Here is a 17,001-nt window from a genome sequence, read left to right on the forward strand (position 1 = left end):
CTGGTGGGCTAGGCCTACTTCCCTCATTCATTTTGTTCTGATGTTCTCCTGCGTCCCTCTCTTACTGCGTTATTTTAGCCTCATTTGGCTTTATTCTGCATGCCACATAACCTAGTTATATATTCCTATTTCGTTTATTTTACCAGTTAGTTATGATCATTCGTTTATGTTGGTATCGCATGGATTTGTTTTGGCTAGGTTGGTACTCCTGTCTGCTCGCGGACCCATGTGACCACCTCGTACTCCTCCCTTGGCTTGTTTTCGCTAGTTACCCCCTTTTGGAGCATCCCCCCACATGCCCTCATCCCTCTCCCGGGATACCTCATGTTTTCCCCCCCATACCTTCATCCCTCCCCCGGGATACCTCATGTCTCCTTGAGACTTCGGAGATCAGATGTTTGTTTTGGTCAAGTACGCTCCACCCCCCCCCCCCCCTCCCCTCATCCCCCCCCCCGGGGATACTTCATGACTCCCTCCCTTAGAGTTGAGCCGAGAACAGCTGTTGGGGTCTTAGCCGAGTTCCCTCGATTTCCGTGCTTTGTCGTAACTGTGCTCTCCCCGGCCGCTCTGATTGGCCCTCAGGAGGCCGGGAAGATTACGGGTTGCGTGTTAGGTTCTCTTCAGCGTGATTCCCTCGTTATGTAATGTAACATGATTTTTGGGCTCAGGCCATGTCGTCGTGATGGAAGTTCCTTCAAAGGTAGCTTCCTAGGTATATTTGACTACAGTGATATATCCCAGAGAATTTACCAAAGGTATCCAGAATTCTAACTCCTGGAGCGAATATCCCTTAAAATTTTACGAAGGGATATCGCGTAATATCAGAGGACGTATTCTTGACACGTCTCATGGCTATCTACACCCCCAATAGAGCTTTCACTACGAGGGAAAGAGAGGCAAGAATAGGGTGAGTCGTTCCAGAGACATCGCTCTCTACGAGTCACTACTGTACCGCAAATAGTGCTCCTGTCTGCCACCCGAGGCGCCACCGTCATTCTTTCGCTTGTAGCATCGATAGACCGGTGATTTCCCAGTTCTCTCGCGCTATTTTGGAGTTTTTTTTGGAGTCTATGATGTCTTCCCCAGCCTCATCAGCCTCTGGAAAATTAAGTAATATCTTTATCTTGTGTAAATGTAAGCTCTTGCCAGTTTTGCTTTTCGATTGAGATCGTAATTAACGTAACAAGAGCTGTTGCCAGCCGGATGGCGTCAGTGACACGGTCGTTCTTCTGTTCATTTAGCTAGCCAGAACGACCTTTCCCGGCATTTATACGCTTTAATAACTTTAGCTATTTAGATTTTTAGCTAGGGATTCTTATATTATGTCTTTGTTGTCGTGAATTTGGCTATTCTGAATGAGCCTTACGAGTGCTAGGCTTCCTAGCCTAGGCACCCTCACACTTCATGCATGATATAACCATCCTGGTAAGTTGTATTGAAGCACAGGCAAATTTTTTACACTTGTTTGAAATTACTTAATTATGCTTTCCTCTTCCAAGATAGTATACAGAGAGTTTCGGTGATCGATTCTCAATGCTCCTAGGCTACTAGCCTAGGGGCTTTACTATACTTTCATACATGTCCCCATTGCTCTTGTATTGCCTTTTAAGGGGAGACTGACACCTCCTATACCTTTTAAGTCGATACCAATCTCCTAGGAGATTTAAGAGCAATCCCCTTCCCTCTGATTAGCCTAGGCTATTCTCAGTTTTCTTTGCTGTGAACAGAGTTCTGGCAAAGTTTTACTGAAACGTTCAGTTTTCTTTCTCCTAACCACCGAGTCGGTTTTGAGTTTAGGACGGGACATCAGAGTATTAGTCTGTGTTAGGCATCTCCCTGTCTTGGTGAAATGACTTCCCAGGTCAGGTTAAGCTGCCGTTCAGGAGGCTAGACCTCCCTAGGCCATACTTGGGAGTTTTGTATGACAATTTTCCCTTCCCTGGCCTAGCAGACAGTCCTGTGCCAGTAGTCCCTAGACCGAAGAAAGGATTTCTTCATTGCTTAGGGTCTCTGGTATGAGATTCTGCTCTCCTGCGAGTCGGGGTCCTACGGACACCCTCTCCCTTGACTAACCCAACCTGGCGAAATGAATTCCCCTATCTGAGGTTACTTTACGAGAACAGAATCCTCTAAGTTGGGTAGTGCCTTCTGACATTACCTTAACTATAGGACACCTACCCCTCCCCGCTATCCCTTTCGTGATGAAAGATCCAACACCCTCCTGGCCGTCGTTCTACATTTACCCTAGGGTTCTTGTAGGACTGGCCTGAGGCTCCCCATCGGCTGCCGGCGGGTGTCCTCATATTCTTTAGAGTGTTCATCGGTCCTCCCTTGGACTGCCTTCCATTATCCCTCATGACTGGGATATGGTTGGGTGGAAGCCCGAATTTAATTCCCCCTTCCATTTGAACCCTCATTCTGGATGCAGGCCGGCAAGGCTGAGCCCTTGCCTTCCTCCATCCTTTCTTTCTCTTGTACTTTCATACTGGGCCAAAGATATTGGACATTCGGGTACCGACTGCCGGCCGCTGAGTAGCTGGCCACCCAATCCTGGTCCTCTGCCGCCGACTGCCTTGGTTCCCCTTGATGGAAGGACAATACTTGCCTTCAATAGCCCAGTATAGGCCGGAATGTGCCGGCCTGCCCGGTAGATGCCGGCAGGCCCGGCAGGTGCCGGCAAGCCTGACAAGTCTGACAACTTGTTGACAAACAGTCAGTGCTGTAGCCCAAGTTTTTTTCCAACCTACAATGTGCTTCATGGGCAGCCTATTGTGAGACCATCACATATAAGAGAGCGATTCTCTCTTCCTTTAATGGATATGATCCATTATTGTCCTTAATCCCCATTATTGAAACTGGAAGATTATGTTAAGATACACTAATATCATAGGATATCATCTTCCCCTAAAGATTCTTAAGAATTCTGTTTTCAATATTGGAGGAGGTCATAGCAATTGGCTGGACAGTTAACACATGTAGGTGTCTTTCCTACATAGCTTACCCTATCCAAGCTAATATAATATATTATGTATGTTGAAATTGGAGAATTTCACCGAATACTAATAGACTTTTCCTTTCTTTACAGGAGGAGCATTCCGAGTGCGGGAATAGTTTTTGCCGGGTCCGCAGTAAGAACTTCTGCGCCCAACATGTGCAGGGCCCATGCTCGCTGCGCTGTCACCAAGGGGGCTCTCAAATATTGGGACCCGCAGGTATGTACCGTCTGTACTAACCTGGTAACTGAGGCTTTTGATGACCAAAAGTCGACTGAGTCAAGGGACGCAGCAAGGTAGAAGCTGCGTAAATGGGTTAGGGGTTTTCAGAAGAATACCTCCGGCCCATACCTTCCTAATGAAAGGATGAGGGCATGTCTCTTCCCTAGGGCATCTTCGGATGCGGTCATTCCCCAGGCTCAACCTGAGATTCCCCTCATTCAGATTCCGGTAGAATCTGAAGTTTCGGATGCCTTGGAGAACATCCAACTTGAGGACAACATGTCAGTTGTCTCAGAGTCGACGGAGAACAATCTCCTAGTGGAGGAGCTGGATCAGGCGGATGATGTTCCACCCGAACCACTACCGGAGAAAGCCGATACGATTTCGGTGTCATCGGCCATAGGAAATGAGCCGGTGCCTTCTACTTCCTCCACTGCGCCCCAACTGGATTCGATTACGAGTACTTTGCACTCGTTGCTGTCCATGGTGCAAGACATGCAACAGAAATCGACCGAGAAGGAGGCCTCTTTTCGGACCGAAATCCATCAACTGGTTGCGGCACGTTTAGCTCCGAAGAAGCTGAACGTTAAGGATCTCCCTGCCTTCTCTGACGTTAACCCTTGGAGGTACACAGAGCACATGCCCATGTCGGGCGGGAAGATCTTCCTCTCAGATAAACTGGGTACTGTCCCAGTAGAGGATATTGAATTCTGGCCCAGCAAAGGGTCCTACCCGGACTGCTACGTCCGTTTCAGGACGGAACCAGCGTCCAAAGAGGAGACAGAGCCCAAGGAAATGATTGTCCTTGAACTCTCTAAGGCTCAGGCCTTATTGACCACCACCTTAAATGAGAGGGCCTTCACTAGCTCTAAGGTGCCGGCTCTCAGCAAGAAGCACCCGTCCTTCATTGCTGATCCTCAACGTGCCTTCCCCTTTATGGATAAAGGGCTCAAGGCAGCCTTTAAGGCAATCGAGGCAGGGAAACCGTGCCCTACTGTACACTCGAAGAGTGTAGACCCTTCTCCCTAGCCTTTCCATCAGATGATGCGGACTGGAAGGATGTCCACAACACCTTCACAGTCGGGAAGCTGTAGGCAGATATTGCCGGACGACAGTTCGGTGAAGACCTCCCCAAGCTGTCGGACTTTCTCCTGCGTAGAGAGCAGGAGACAAAAGAACGCTAAGCCGCTTCCTTGTCTCTACAGACTGGCCTGGAGACAATGGCAAGCATCCCAGATAAACCAGACATGTACATGGTCTTCGCCAAAGCCCATCTGGCAATGGTGACTAAAGACCTGTACAACTTTATTAAAGCCAGAAGGGCTTTTAGAGAGTTCGTGTTCGCCTCGGCTGCGGTGAGGCACGAACCCAGGAAGCTGATAGCTTCCAACATCTGGGGAAAAGACCTCTTCCCAAGTGAAGTGGTCAAAGAGGTCGTGGACAAAGCCGCCACTGAAAACAGGAACCTCCTTTCCAAGTGGGGCTTGTCCACCAAGAGGAAATCTTCAGCTGACGAGGGTCCCCAGCCGAAGAATAAATCAAAGCTATCTAGAGTGCCCTCTCGGCCTAAGCAGCAACAGCAGCTTCCCGTGGCCACGGTGCCCCAGACGGTGGCACAACCACCCACCACCTTTCATCTGGTGCCCCAAACCCTGGCGACTCCGTCACCGGTGTTCACCCCAGTGTTTGAAAGGCAGTCTTTGACCTTTCGGCCGAAGTCTCAAGGATCCTTTCGAGGCTCCTCCAGACGCCCCTCCAGAGGTAGGGGCAACAGGGGTGGATATGGCCGAGGAGGTAAATCCTCCTCCCAGCACTCAAAGTGAGATGCTACCGGTAGGAGGGAGACTCTTCTACTTCCGGGATCGTTGGACCTTCGATCCCTGGGCCCACAGCCTAATCAAGAGCGGACTAGGGAATAGTTGGAGCTCAACTCTACCAACCTTCCCTCAATTCTTCCAACACTCAACCCCCATATTGGAAGAATATGTTCAGGAACTCTTAAACAAAAGAGTTATACGGAAGGCGAAGTCCGTCAGATTCCAAGGAAGGCTATTTTGTGTTCCGAAGAAGGACTCGGAAAAGCTCAGAGTAATTCTGGACTTGTCACCACTCAACAAGTTCATAGTGAACTACAAGTTCAAAATGCTGACGCTTCAACACATCAGGACCCTGTTGCCCAAACGGGCATACACAGTCTCCGTAGACATGACACATGCGTACTGGCACGTTCGATCAGCCGTCAAGTTTCCCCCTACCTGGGATTCAAACTACAAAGAAGACAGTACGTCTTCAGAGCCATGCCCTTTGGACTAAACATAGCTCCAAGGGTATTCACCAAGCTTGCGAATGCAGTCATTCATCAACTACGCCTAAAAGGAATCCAGGTGGTAGCCTACCTGGACGACTGGCTGGTGTGGGCAGCATCCGAAGAAGAATGCAGGCAAGCCTCCATGGAAGTGATACAGTTCCTGGAACACTTAGGATTCAAGATCAGTCGGGAAAAATCCCGACTGTCTCCAGCTCAGAAGTTTCAGTGTCTGGGCGTCCACTGGAACTTGCAGTCGCACTGCCTTTCCATTCCATCACAGAAATGGAAAGAGATAGCGGGATCTGTCAGAAGCCTTCTTCGATCTGCAAGGATATCAAGAAGGCAACAGGAGAGAGTGTTGGGGTCTCTCCAGTTCGCCTCAGTGACAGATCAAGTATTGAGAGCACAATTAAAAGATGCATCTGGAGTCTGGAGAAAATACGCATCAAACGCTCGAAGAGATCTAAAAAGACCGACACCAAATCGTCTGCGATCCCTACTCAAGCCATGGTCGGAGGCCAAGAACCTAAAGAACAAGGTTCCCTTACAACCATCTCCACCGTCAGTCACCGTTCACACGGATGCCTCAAAAGAAGGGTGGGGAGGTCACTCTCACCATCGGAAAGTCCAAGGAACCTGGTCTCCCCTCTTCAAAACGTTCCACATAAACTTCCTGGAAGCCATGGCAGTTTTTCTTTCCCTAAAGAAACTGAAACTCCGCTGCTCAATCCACATCCGTCTGGTTCTAGACAGCGAAGTCATAATGAGATGCCTAAATCGACAGGGCTCGAGATCGCCTCACATAAATCAAGTGATACTAGCCATCCTCCGCTTAGCGGAGAAGAAGAGATGGCACTTGTCAGCAGTCCACCTTCAAGGGTTCCGCAATGTGACAGCGGACGCTCTATCCAGAATCAAACCGATAGAGTCAGAATGGTCCCTAGACGCAAGATCATTCTCCCTCATCTTACGCAAAGTCCCGGGACTGCAGATAGACCTCTTCGCAACGAGCGACAAGAAGCTACCCTGGTATGTAGCCCCGTACGAGGATCCTCTAGCAGAAGCGATGGATGCAATGTCCATAGATTGGAACAGATGGTCCAAGATCTACCTATTCCCTCCAACCAACCTTCTGCTGAAAGTCCTCGACAAGCTGAGATCCTTTCGGGGGACGGCAGCAATAGTGGCCCACAAGGAACAGCGTTTGGTTCCCCCTGGTAACGGAACTACGCCTGAAACTGATCCCGTTGCCGGACCCAGTTCTGACTCAGCAAGTGCGTGCAGAAATTGACTGTCTCAGCTTCATCAGTGAAAACCCAGAACCTTCATCTCATGATTTTCTCGCCTTAGCGGTCAAGAAACGGTTTGGGATTTCTAGGGACAGTATCAACTTCCTAGAAGAGTACAAGTCAAAGTCAACAAGAAGACAATATGAGTCTTCCTGGAAAAAATGGGTGGCCTTTGTCAAGGCGAAGAAACCTAAGGAGATTTCTACGGACTTCTGGTTGTCCTTCTTCATCCATCTTCATGAACAAGGTTTAGCAGCCAATACGATTACTACATGTAAATCCGCCCTGGCCAGACCAATACTTTTGGTATCGGTCTTTGTAGATCTCTTCGAGCATTTGATGTGTATTTTCTCCAAACTCCTGATGCATCTTTTAATTGTGCTCTCAATACTGGATCTGTCACTGAGGCGAACTGGAGGGACCCCAACACTCTCTCCTGTTGCCTTCTTGATATCCTGGCGGATTGAAGGAGTCTTTTGACAGATCCTGCTATCTCTTTCCTCTTCTTTGATGGAATGGAAAGGCAGTGTGACTGCAAGTCCCAGTGGATGCCCAGCCACTGAAACTTTTGAGATTTTTCCAAGTTGATCTTGAATCCTAAGTGTTCCAGGAACCGGATCACTTCCTTGGAGGCTTGCATGCACTCTTCCTCGGATGCTGCCCACACCAGCCAGTCGTCCAGGTAGGCTACCACCTGGATTCCCTTTAGGCGTAGTTGATGAATGACTGCATTCGCAAGCTTGGTGAATACCCTTGGAGCTATGTTCAGACTGAAGGGCATGGCTCTGAAAACGTACTTTCTTTTTTGTAGTTTGAATCCCAGTTAGGGGGAAGCTTGACGGCTGATTGGAACGTGCCAGTACGCATCCGTCATGTCTATGGAGACTGTGTATGCCCGTTTGGGCAAAAGGGTCCTGATTTGTTGAAGCGTCAGCATTTTGAACTTGTAGTTCACTATGAACTTGTTGAGTGGTGATAAGTCCAGAATTACTCTGAGCTTTTCCGAGTCCTTCTTCGGAACACAAAATAGCCTTCCTTGGAATTTGATGGACTTCGCTTCCTTATAACTCTTTTGTTTCAGAGTTTCTGAACATATTCTTCCAGTATGGGGGTTGAGTGTTGGAAGAATTAAGGGAAGTTTGGTGGAGTTGAGCTCTAACTCCACCCTAGTCCGTTCCTGATTAGGCTGTGGGCCCAGGGATCGAAGGTCCAATGATCCCAGAAGAGGAAAAGTTTCCCTCCTACCGGTAGCATCCCACTTTGAGTGCTGGTTGGAGGATTTACCTCCTTGGCCACGTCCACCTTTGTTGCCCCTAGCTCTGAAGGGGCGTCTAGAGGATCCTCGAAAGGAGCCTCGAGACTTCGGCCTAAAGGTTGTTGACTGCCTTTCGAAAACTGGGGTGAACACAGGCGATTGGGTCGCCAGCGTTTGGGGCACCAGTTGGAAGGTGGTGGGTGGTTGTGCCACCGTCTGGGGCACCGTGGCCACGGGAAGCTATTGCTGTTGTTTCGACCGAGAGGGCACCCTTGGTCGTTTCGACTTATTCTTCGGCTGGGGACCCTCATCAGCTGAAGATTTTCTTTTCGAGGACAAGCCCCATTTAGAGAGAAGATTTCTGTTCTCTGTTGCGGCTTTATCCACGACCTCTTTGACCACTTCGCTTGGCAAGAGGTTTTTTCCCCAGATGTTGGAAGCTATCAGCTTCCGTGGCTCGTGTCTCACCGCAGCCGAGGCAAACACGAACTCTCTGTAAGCCCTTCGGGCTTTAATAAAGTTGTACAGGTCCTTGGTGACGGTTGCCAAATGAGATTTGGTGAAGACTATGTACATGTCTGGGGTATCCGGGATGCTTGCCATAGTCTCTAGGCCAGTCTGCAGAGACATGGAAGCAGCAAGACGTTCTTTTGTCTCCTGTTCCCTGCGCAGGAGAAAGTCTGACAACTTCGGGAGGTCTTCGCCGAACTGTCGTCCGGCAATATCTGCCTCCAGCTTCCCGACTGTGAAGGTGTTGTGGACATCCTTCCAGTCTGCATCGTCCGATGGAAAGGCGAGGGAGAAGGGTCTACACTCTTCCAGTGTAGGGCAAGGTTTCCCTGCCTCAACTGCCTTTAAGGCTGCCTTAAGTCCTTTGTCCATAAAGGGGAAGGCACGTTTCGGGTCAGCAATGAAGGACGGGTGCTTCTTGCTGAGAGCCGGCACCTTGGAGCTAGTAAAGGCCCTCTCCTTCAAGGTGGTTGTATATAAGGCCTGGGCCTTAGAGAGTTCAAGGACGATGATCTCCTTCGGCTCTGTCTCCTCTTTGGATGCAGGTTCCGTCTTTAGACGGACATCGCAATCCGGATAGGCCCCTTTGCTGGGCCAAAACTCAATTTCCTCTATTGGGACAGTGCCCAGTTTCTCTGAGAGGAAGATCTTCCCCCGCGACATAGGTATATGCTCTGCGTACCTCCAGGGGTTGACGTCAGAGAAGGCGGGGAGATCCTTGACGTTTAGCTTCTTCGGGGCTAAACGTGTTGCAACCAGCTGATGCATTTCCGTCCGAAGAGAAGCTTCTTTCTCGGACGATTTCTTCTGAATGTCCTGCACCATAGACAACAGCGAGTGAAACGTACTCGTGATGAAATCTAACTGGGGTGCAGTGGAAGAAGTTGAAGGCACCGGCTCAGTCACCGTGGCTGATAATAACGAAATCTTTTCAGTTTTTTCGACTTCGGCCTCAGGTGGTACGTCATCCACCTGATCCAGTTCCTCCACTAAGAGATTGTTCTCAGTCTCCTCCGAGACAACTGACATGTTGTCCTCCAATTCGATGCTCTCCAAGGCATCCAATACTTCAGATTCTACCGGAATCTGGACAAGGGGAATCTCAGGTTGAGCCTGGGGAATAACCGCATCCGAAGATGTTCTAGGGAAAAGATAAGCCCTCATCCTCTCATTAGGAAGGTATGGGCCAGAGGTGTTCTTCTGGAAGCCCCTGACCCATTTTCGCAGCGTCTCCCTTGCTGCGTCCCTTGACTCAGTAGACTTTCGGTCATCAAAAGCCTCTTTCACCAGTTTTTCACAAACGGTATATACCTGTGGGTCCCAGTACTTGAGAGCCCCCTTGGTGACTGCGCAGCGAGCATGGGCCCTGCACATCATGGCCGTAGAAGTACTTACTACGGACCCTGCAAAAGTTGTTCCCGCACTCGGGATGCTCCTCCTGTAAAGAAAGAAAAGCAAATAAGTATTCAGTGAAATTCTCAGATTTCAGCATACATATTATTAATAATATTAGCTTGGATAGGGTAAGCTAGATATAGGAAAGACACCTACATGTGTTTCCTGTCCAGCCCATTGCTATGACCTCCTCCGATATTGAACACTAAATTCTTAACGAATTTTAGGGGAAGATGATATCCTTTGATGTAGAGTGTCTTCTTAACACAATCTTCTAGGTTCAATATTGGGGATTAAAAACAATAATGGTTAATAACCATTAATTAGTAGAGAGAATCGCTCTCTTATATGTGATGGTCTCACAATAGGCTGCCCATAAAGCACCTTGTAGGTTGGAAAAAACTTTTGGGCTACAGCACTGACTGTCAGCAGCATGCCGCCAGTCCTGTCGGCATATGCCGGTCTATTCTGGGCTATTGAAGGCAGTTACTGTCTTCAAAGTAATGGGCGGCAGGCCGCCGGCAGCGGCTCTGCTGGCCGGCAGCCGAGGATCCTTCCATCAAGTAGGACCCGGCAGCAGCCGGCGGAAAATGTCCAGGTTATGGGTGGCCGGCTGCAGGCCGGCAGCTCAGTAGCCGGCAGCCAGTCCCAGTATGTCTATTGTCGTTGGGTCGTCGATCAGCGACACCCACGGAAAGCGGCGGCAGAGCAACTGCCGGCCAGCAGACAATCGACATGGCCCAGTAAAATGAAAGGCAGAGAAAAAAAGATGGAGGAAGGCAAAGGCTCAGCCTTGCCGGCCTACATCCAGAATGAGGGTTCAAGTGGAAGGGGGAATTGTATTCGGGCTTCCACCCAACCATATCCCATCCACATGGGCTATGGAAGGCAGTCCAAGGGAGGACTGAAGAAAACACTAAAGAATACGAGGGTACCTGCCGGCAAGACAGGGAACCTCAGGCCAGTTCTACAAATAATTCTTAGGGTCAAATGTAGATTGACGGCCAGGGAGGGTGATGGCTCATCCAACACGAAAGAGACAGAGGGGAGGGGGTAACGTCCTATAAGTAAGGTAATGCCCGACGGCACCACCCAACTTAAAGGAATCTGATCTCATGGAGTAACCTCAGGTAGGAGAAATCATTTCCCGAGGTTGGGTTAGTCAAGTGACAGAGCGGCACACAGGACATAATCTCACAAGAGAACAGAATCTCGTACCAGAGACCTTAGGCAGTGAAGAAGTCATTTCTTCGGTCTAAGATCTACCAGCACAGGACTGTCTGCTAGACCAAGGAAGGAGGGATTGTCATACAAAACCCTCCACGTATGGACTAGGGAGGTCTAGCCTCCTGTAAAGGCAGCTTAACCTGACATGGGAAATAATTTCACCTAGACAGTAAGATGCCTAACACAGACTTATTACTCTGATGTCCCGTTCTAAGCTCAAAACCGACTCAGTGGTTAGGAGAAAGAAAGCGAAACGCCTCAGTAAAACTTTGCCAGAACTCAATTCACAGCAAAGCAAACTGAGGATAGCTAAGGCTAATCAGAGGGAAGGGGGATTGCTCTTAAATCTCCTAGGAGATTAGTATCAACTTAAAAGGTATAGGAGGTGTCAGTCTCCCCTTAAAAGACAATATGTACAAGAGCAATGGGGACATGTATGAAAGTATACTAAAGCCCCTATGCTAGTAGCCTAGGAGCATGAGAATCGTTCACCGAAACTCTCTTGTATACTATCTTGGAAGAGGAAAATTTAAAGCAGTAATATCTTAAATGAATAAAATATTGCCTGAGCTTCAATAAAACTTTACCAGGAAGGTTATATCATGCATGAAGTGTGTAGGTGCCTAGGCTAGGAAGCCTAGCACTCGTGAGCATCGATCATGAATAGCCAAATCCACGACAACAATGACATAATATAAGAATCCCTTGCTAAAATTTCTAAATAGCTAAAGTTATTAAAGCAAATAATGCCGGGAAAAGGTCGTTCTGGCTAACTAAACGTACAGAAAGAATGACCGCGTCCATGACGCCATCCGGCTGGCAACAGCTCTTGTTACGTTAATTACGATCTCAATCGAAAAGCAAAACTGGCAAGAGCTTACATTTACACAATTCAAAGATATTACTTAACTTTCCAGAGGCTGATGAGGCTGGTGAAGACATCATAGCGACAAATAACTCCAAAATAGCGAGAGATAACACAGGATAACACCGCTCAACAAAGCTACAAGAGAAAGAATGGCTTGGTGGCGCCGCGCGGTAGCGATTTGGCGTACTATTTACAGTACGGTAGGAGCGTCGCCTCTTTAACGACCCTCCTTTATTCTTGCCACTTTTCCCCTCGAAGCAAAAGCGCTATTAGGGGTGTAGATAGCTATGAGACGTGTCAAGAATACGTCCTCTGATATTACGTGATATCCCTTTTAAAATTTTAAGGGATATTCGCTCCAGGAGTTAGAATTCTGGATACCTTTGGTAAATTCTCTGGGATATATCACTGTAGTCAAATATACCTAGGAAGCTACTAATGAAGGAACTTCCATCATGACGACATGGCCTGAGCCCAAAAAATTTTTTTTGCTTTTAACAATATTTTATGTTTTATTGATATTACTTAATGATTTTGAGCATTACTTTGCTATTTTGATTGTGTACAATGCTATTTGCCAGTTACTAATGCTTAATTTCATGTTTTGACTTTCTTTTTAACATCATGCTATATTTCGTGATTTCTAACTCTAAATTTCATATTTTGACTTGAGTTCTATGGCTATTGTTAGCACAGTGTTATGCAATATTGTTTAGTTGTTTATAATGCTGAATTTAACGTGACCTGTAATATTTAACATTATGCTGCACATTATTTGGCAATTTTTTTTAACATTATGCTGTACAGTATTTGGCAATTTCTAACACAAATTTCATGTTTGGAATCATGTTCTGTGATAATATTTTGCTGTTACAAAATTTGGTGTCAGTTTTCGGATTTACACATTGTATGAAATTCGTGAATACCAAACACTTTTATAACGAGAGTTGAGTGTAGTACAGTGAACCCTTGGCACTTTTTGGTTTGACTATCGCGGACTCGGTGCGTCACAGGTGTTGTTGTTGTTGTTGTTTTTTTTTTTTTTTTCTTTGAAAAAGCAGCCATGTTTCATATTGATGTGCAAAATAAAGCTTCCTGAGCTGCCAGACAAAGAGAGCAGCTTGCTCTTATACCTACTGGAAAACAGACTAAGGCACTTGATTGGTTACTGGTGTGAGATCGACGAATCAGAGCACGAGTGGATGTATCCCGTGAGCTGATTGGCTGTGCATCATCGCATCCTTTCCCAGCATCTTCCCTTGGTGTATCCCACCACTCCACCAGTCTCTCATTCATGCTGTACTGTACTCTTACGAGTGTCTCTCGTTTATAGTGTTCTGTGATTCATTTAACTTTTGTAAAGCCATTAAAATGCTTGTTAAGCAGCGTGTCTATATGACAGATTACTCTCGTGAGTCGAAGAGGAGGAAAATGATGACAATCACTGAAAAGGTAAAACTTTTTGATATGTTGAAGGAAGGCAGAAGTTATGTCGCGGTGGTACGCCATTATAGCGTGAACGAATCTACTGTGCTCTATATAAAGAAAGATGAAGTAAACATCCGGAGAACTGCGACAACAAAGAAGCGAAACGTGCGGTAATGCCGAGTAATAAGCAAATTGTTAAGATGGAAGCTGTATTAGCCTTTTGGATTGCAGATTGTAGGAAAACAAATGAGAGTTAGGATACTAGAATAATCAGGTCAAAGGCCAAGTCTCTCTGTGATCAAATCTTGCCCGATGATGACAACAAAAAAGAAGAAGCTGATGAAGATGATGCTGACGAACCACAGCGTACTAGCACTACAACGAGTGATTCGCCCCTCAAGGACGAGGCTTTACAGCCAGCAAAGGCTGGTTTGACAAGTTTCTAAAGCGACACGGCCTCTAAAGCGTGCCTTTGTATGGCGAGGCTGCCTCTGCCGACACCGATGCTGCCCGATGTGGAGGCTGAATTTCCAAAAGTGATCAAGGATGGCCAGTAGTTTTCGAACAAGTTTTCAACATGGACGAGACTGGCCTTTCTTGGAAGAGAATGCCATCATATACATTCCTCTTCAAGGATGAAGTACACAGACTAGGCTACAAGGCGCACAAGGACCGAGTCACACTTGTCATGTGTGGTAATGCTGCAGGCTTTATGATGAAGCCAGGACTTATTTATCAGGCAAAAAATCCACGGTCCTTGCAAAATAAAAATAAGGCTATTGGATGAATAATGCAAAGGTCTGGATATTAAAGCCCTAACAGCTGATTGGTTCATTCACTGCTTTGTTGCTGAGGTAAAGCTGTATCTGGCTGAGAAGGGCCTCCATTTCAAGGTCCTTCTCCTGATGGACTGTGCAGGAAGCCATGCAACAGACCTGCAGTATGACGGGGTGCAGGTCAAGTTTCTGCCCCCTAACACCACAGCACTTATACAGCCAATGGAGGTCCTCATTGCGGCAGTTGATGACGACTAAGAAGGCTTCAACTTGAAAGAGTACTGGCGCAAGTACAACATTGCGTCATGTTTGACTTACTTGCAGCAAGCATTGCAAGAAACGAAAACAGAAACCATCAGTTCAAGTTGGAAGAAATTATGGCCTGCTGTTTTTCATGATTACACAGGCTTCAACTCCTGACAAAATCCATCACTCGGCAGTGGACAAGGCGGTGACACTGGCCCGCATAATTAAGGATGAAGGATTCGCTGACACTACAGAAGAAGACGTGAACATCCTTATCGAGGCCCATTCAGACCCGCTGACAGATGAAGACCTCCTTGAAATGACGAAGTCAGCGAGTGAAGAAAAGAGTGTAGAAGAGTAAGACGAAGGAATTAATAAAACTGGCCTCACTCTGGAAAACCTGCAAGAAATGTGCAACATGGCGATGGCACTGCAACGCTTTGCACAAGCAGTCAGTGAGAACATGGTTCGAGCTGTTGAGTTTTGCAACCATGTTGATGGGGTTATGGCATTATGCAAGGGTATTTTGCAACAAAAGAAAAAGAAATGACAGCATCTACACATCATCATATTCTTGACAGTTTAAAAAGCCAGCTACACAGTCAGTGCCTCCAGCAAATGAGCCTTCGGGTGAACCTCGACCCCTCTATGAGTGGAGTGGGAGCCTCTGTGCCTCTCTCACAAGCAGATGATGACGACCCAACGCCGATATCTGATGATGATGAGGCGCTTCCTGAATTGCTTTAAAGGCCTCATTATACCTGTGCAGTAACACCATCATCATCATAAATCATCACATTCATCGAAGTGTACAGGTCTGTCATCGTCATCGCCTTTATCGTCGTCATCTTCATCATTTGCAGTGCCGTCGTCATCATCGTCATTTGCAGTGTCATTGGTGAGTGTGAGAACACCATAATATTTCATCGTATGAAAGTATGTGTGTGAATGGTTTGTATGCAGTAATTAAAAACTGTAGATTTAAGTAAAATATACTAGTGAGTTAATGTATATTATTTGTAGAGTTATGTAAAATAATTGTGAGTGAATGTAGTATACATTACAGCACTGTAATGTAATGATTTTATACTTCAAATACAATAGATTTATGCATAATATACTGGACATATACTCCATATAAAGCATATATATCCATACAGTATTTTAAACAGTCTTGTACCAACACACACATACATACAAAAATTACGGGGGAAGGACCCAATCCTACTTCGTGGATTTTCACCTATCGCGGAAGTCTCCGGTCCCCATTAACCGCGATAAATGAAAGATCACTGTACATCACTGTACATACATTTAAACAAAGTTTTATCATTTTTAGTTTCTTTTCATTTTATATGGCTGACCTAGTCAGACAGATGGTGAATTATAAATGAACTTCAGATAAGTATTGAAATAAGCAATTTGACTATTTTAAAATCATGGTATTTTCAAGTAGATTTTTTGGTAACTTTGTGGTATATTATTGTTATTACTTGTTAGCTACAACCCTAGTTGGAAAAGCAGGATGCTATAAGTCCAGGGGCCCCAACAGGGAAAATAGCCCAGTGAGGAAAGGAAATAAGGAAAACTCAAATGTTTTAAGAACAGTGACATTACAATATTTCCCATATAAACTATAAAAACTTTAACAAAACAAGATGAAGAGAAGTTTGATAGAATAGTATGCCCGGTGTACCCTCAAGCAAGAGAACTCTAACTCAAGACGATGGAAGACCATGGTATAGAGGCTATGGCACTACCCAAGACTAGAGAACAATGGTTTGATTTTGGAGTGTCGTCTTACTAGAAAAACTGTTTACCATAGCTAAAGGGTCTCTTCTACCCTTACCAAGAGGAAAGTAGCTACTGAACAATTACAGTGTGGTAGTTAACCCCTTGGGCAAAGAAGAATTGTTTGATATTCCCAGTGGTGTCTGGTGTATGAGGACAGAGGAGAATCTGTAAAGAATAGGTCAGACTATTCGTGAATGTGTAAGCAAAGGGAAAGTGAACCGTTACCAATGTAGTACTGCCTGGCCAGTCAAAGGACCCCATAACTCCTTGGCCAACCTACTACCTGCCTATAATAGTTCTTTAAGATATATCGCAGTTTTGGGGTTAATATTGTTGTTTTTTTACAATAATCCCAGTATCAATGAAAAGATACGAATAATATCTATTCTTTACCATGGTTCAGAATAACATAGTAAGAATATTTTTTAAAAAAGTAGATGACTTGATATGCAGTATAGAAATTGGAATAAATTGCATGGAAGAGCTGTATTAAAAGGTGAGAATTTACCTAGATTAGATTTTTCTATATATTCTTTACTTTCGAGTGATTAAATATTGATTTTTTTCTTTTATCTATCACTTACCTCTTCCTGGAAAGTGCATTATTCAGCATTTTATTATTTATAGGCATTGATTCATAACTTAATAAATTATTATTCCTGCTTTCGAATAAAATTAATTTAACCAAAA

At 46.0% G+C, this 17,001-nt stretch overlaps 1 protein-coding gene across 1 annotated transcript in view; it reads left to right on the top strand.

Moving 5' to 3' along the window:
- Positions 1–17,001, top strand: part of Oseg4 (intraflagellar transport protein Oseg4) — an 821,277-nt gene that overhangs the window by 785,484 nt on the left and 18,792 nt on the right.

This window comes from Palaemon carinicauda, chromosome 1 (genome assembly GCF_036898095.1).
Source record: "Palaemon carinicauda isolate YSFRI2023 chromosome 1, ASM3689809v2, whole genome shotgun sequence".
In the NCBI taxonomy this organism is placed as follows: Eukaryota; Metazoa; Arthropoda; class Malacostraca; order Decapoda; family Palaemonidae; genus Palaemon; species Palaemon carinicauda.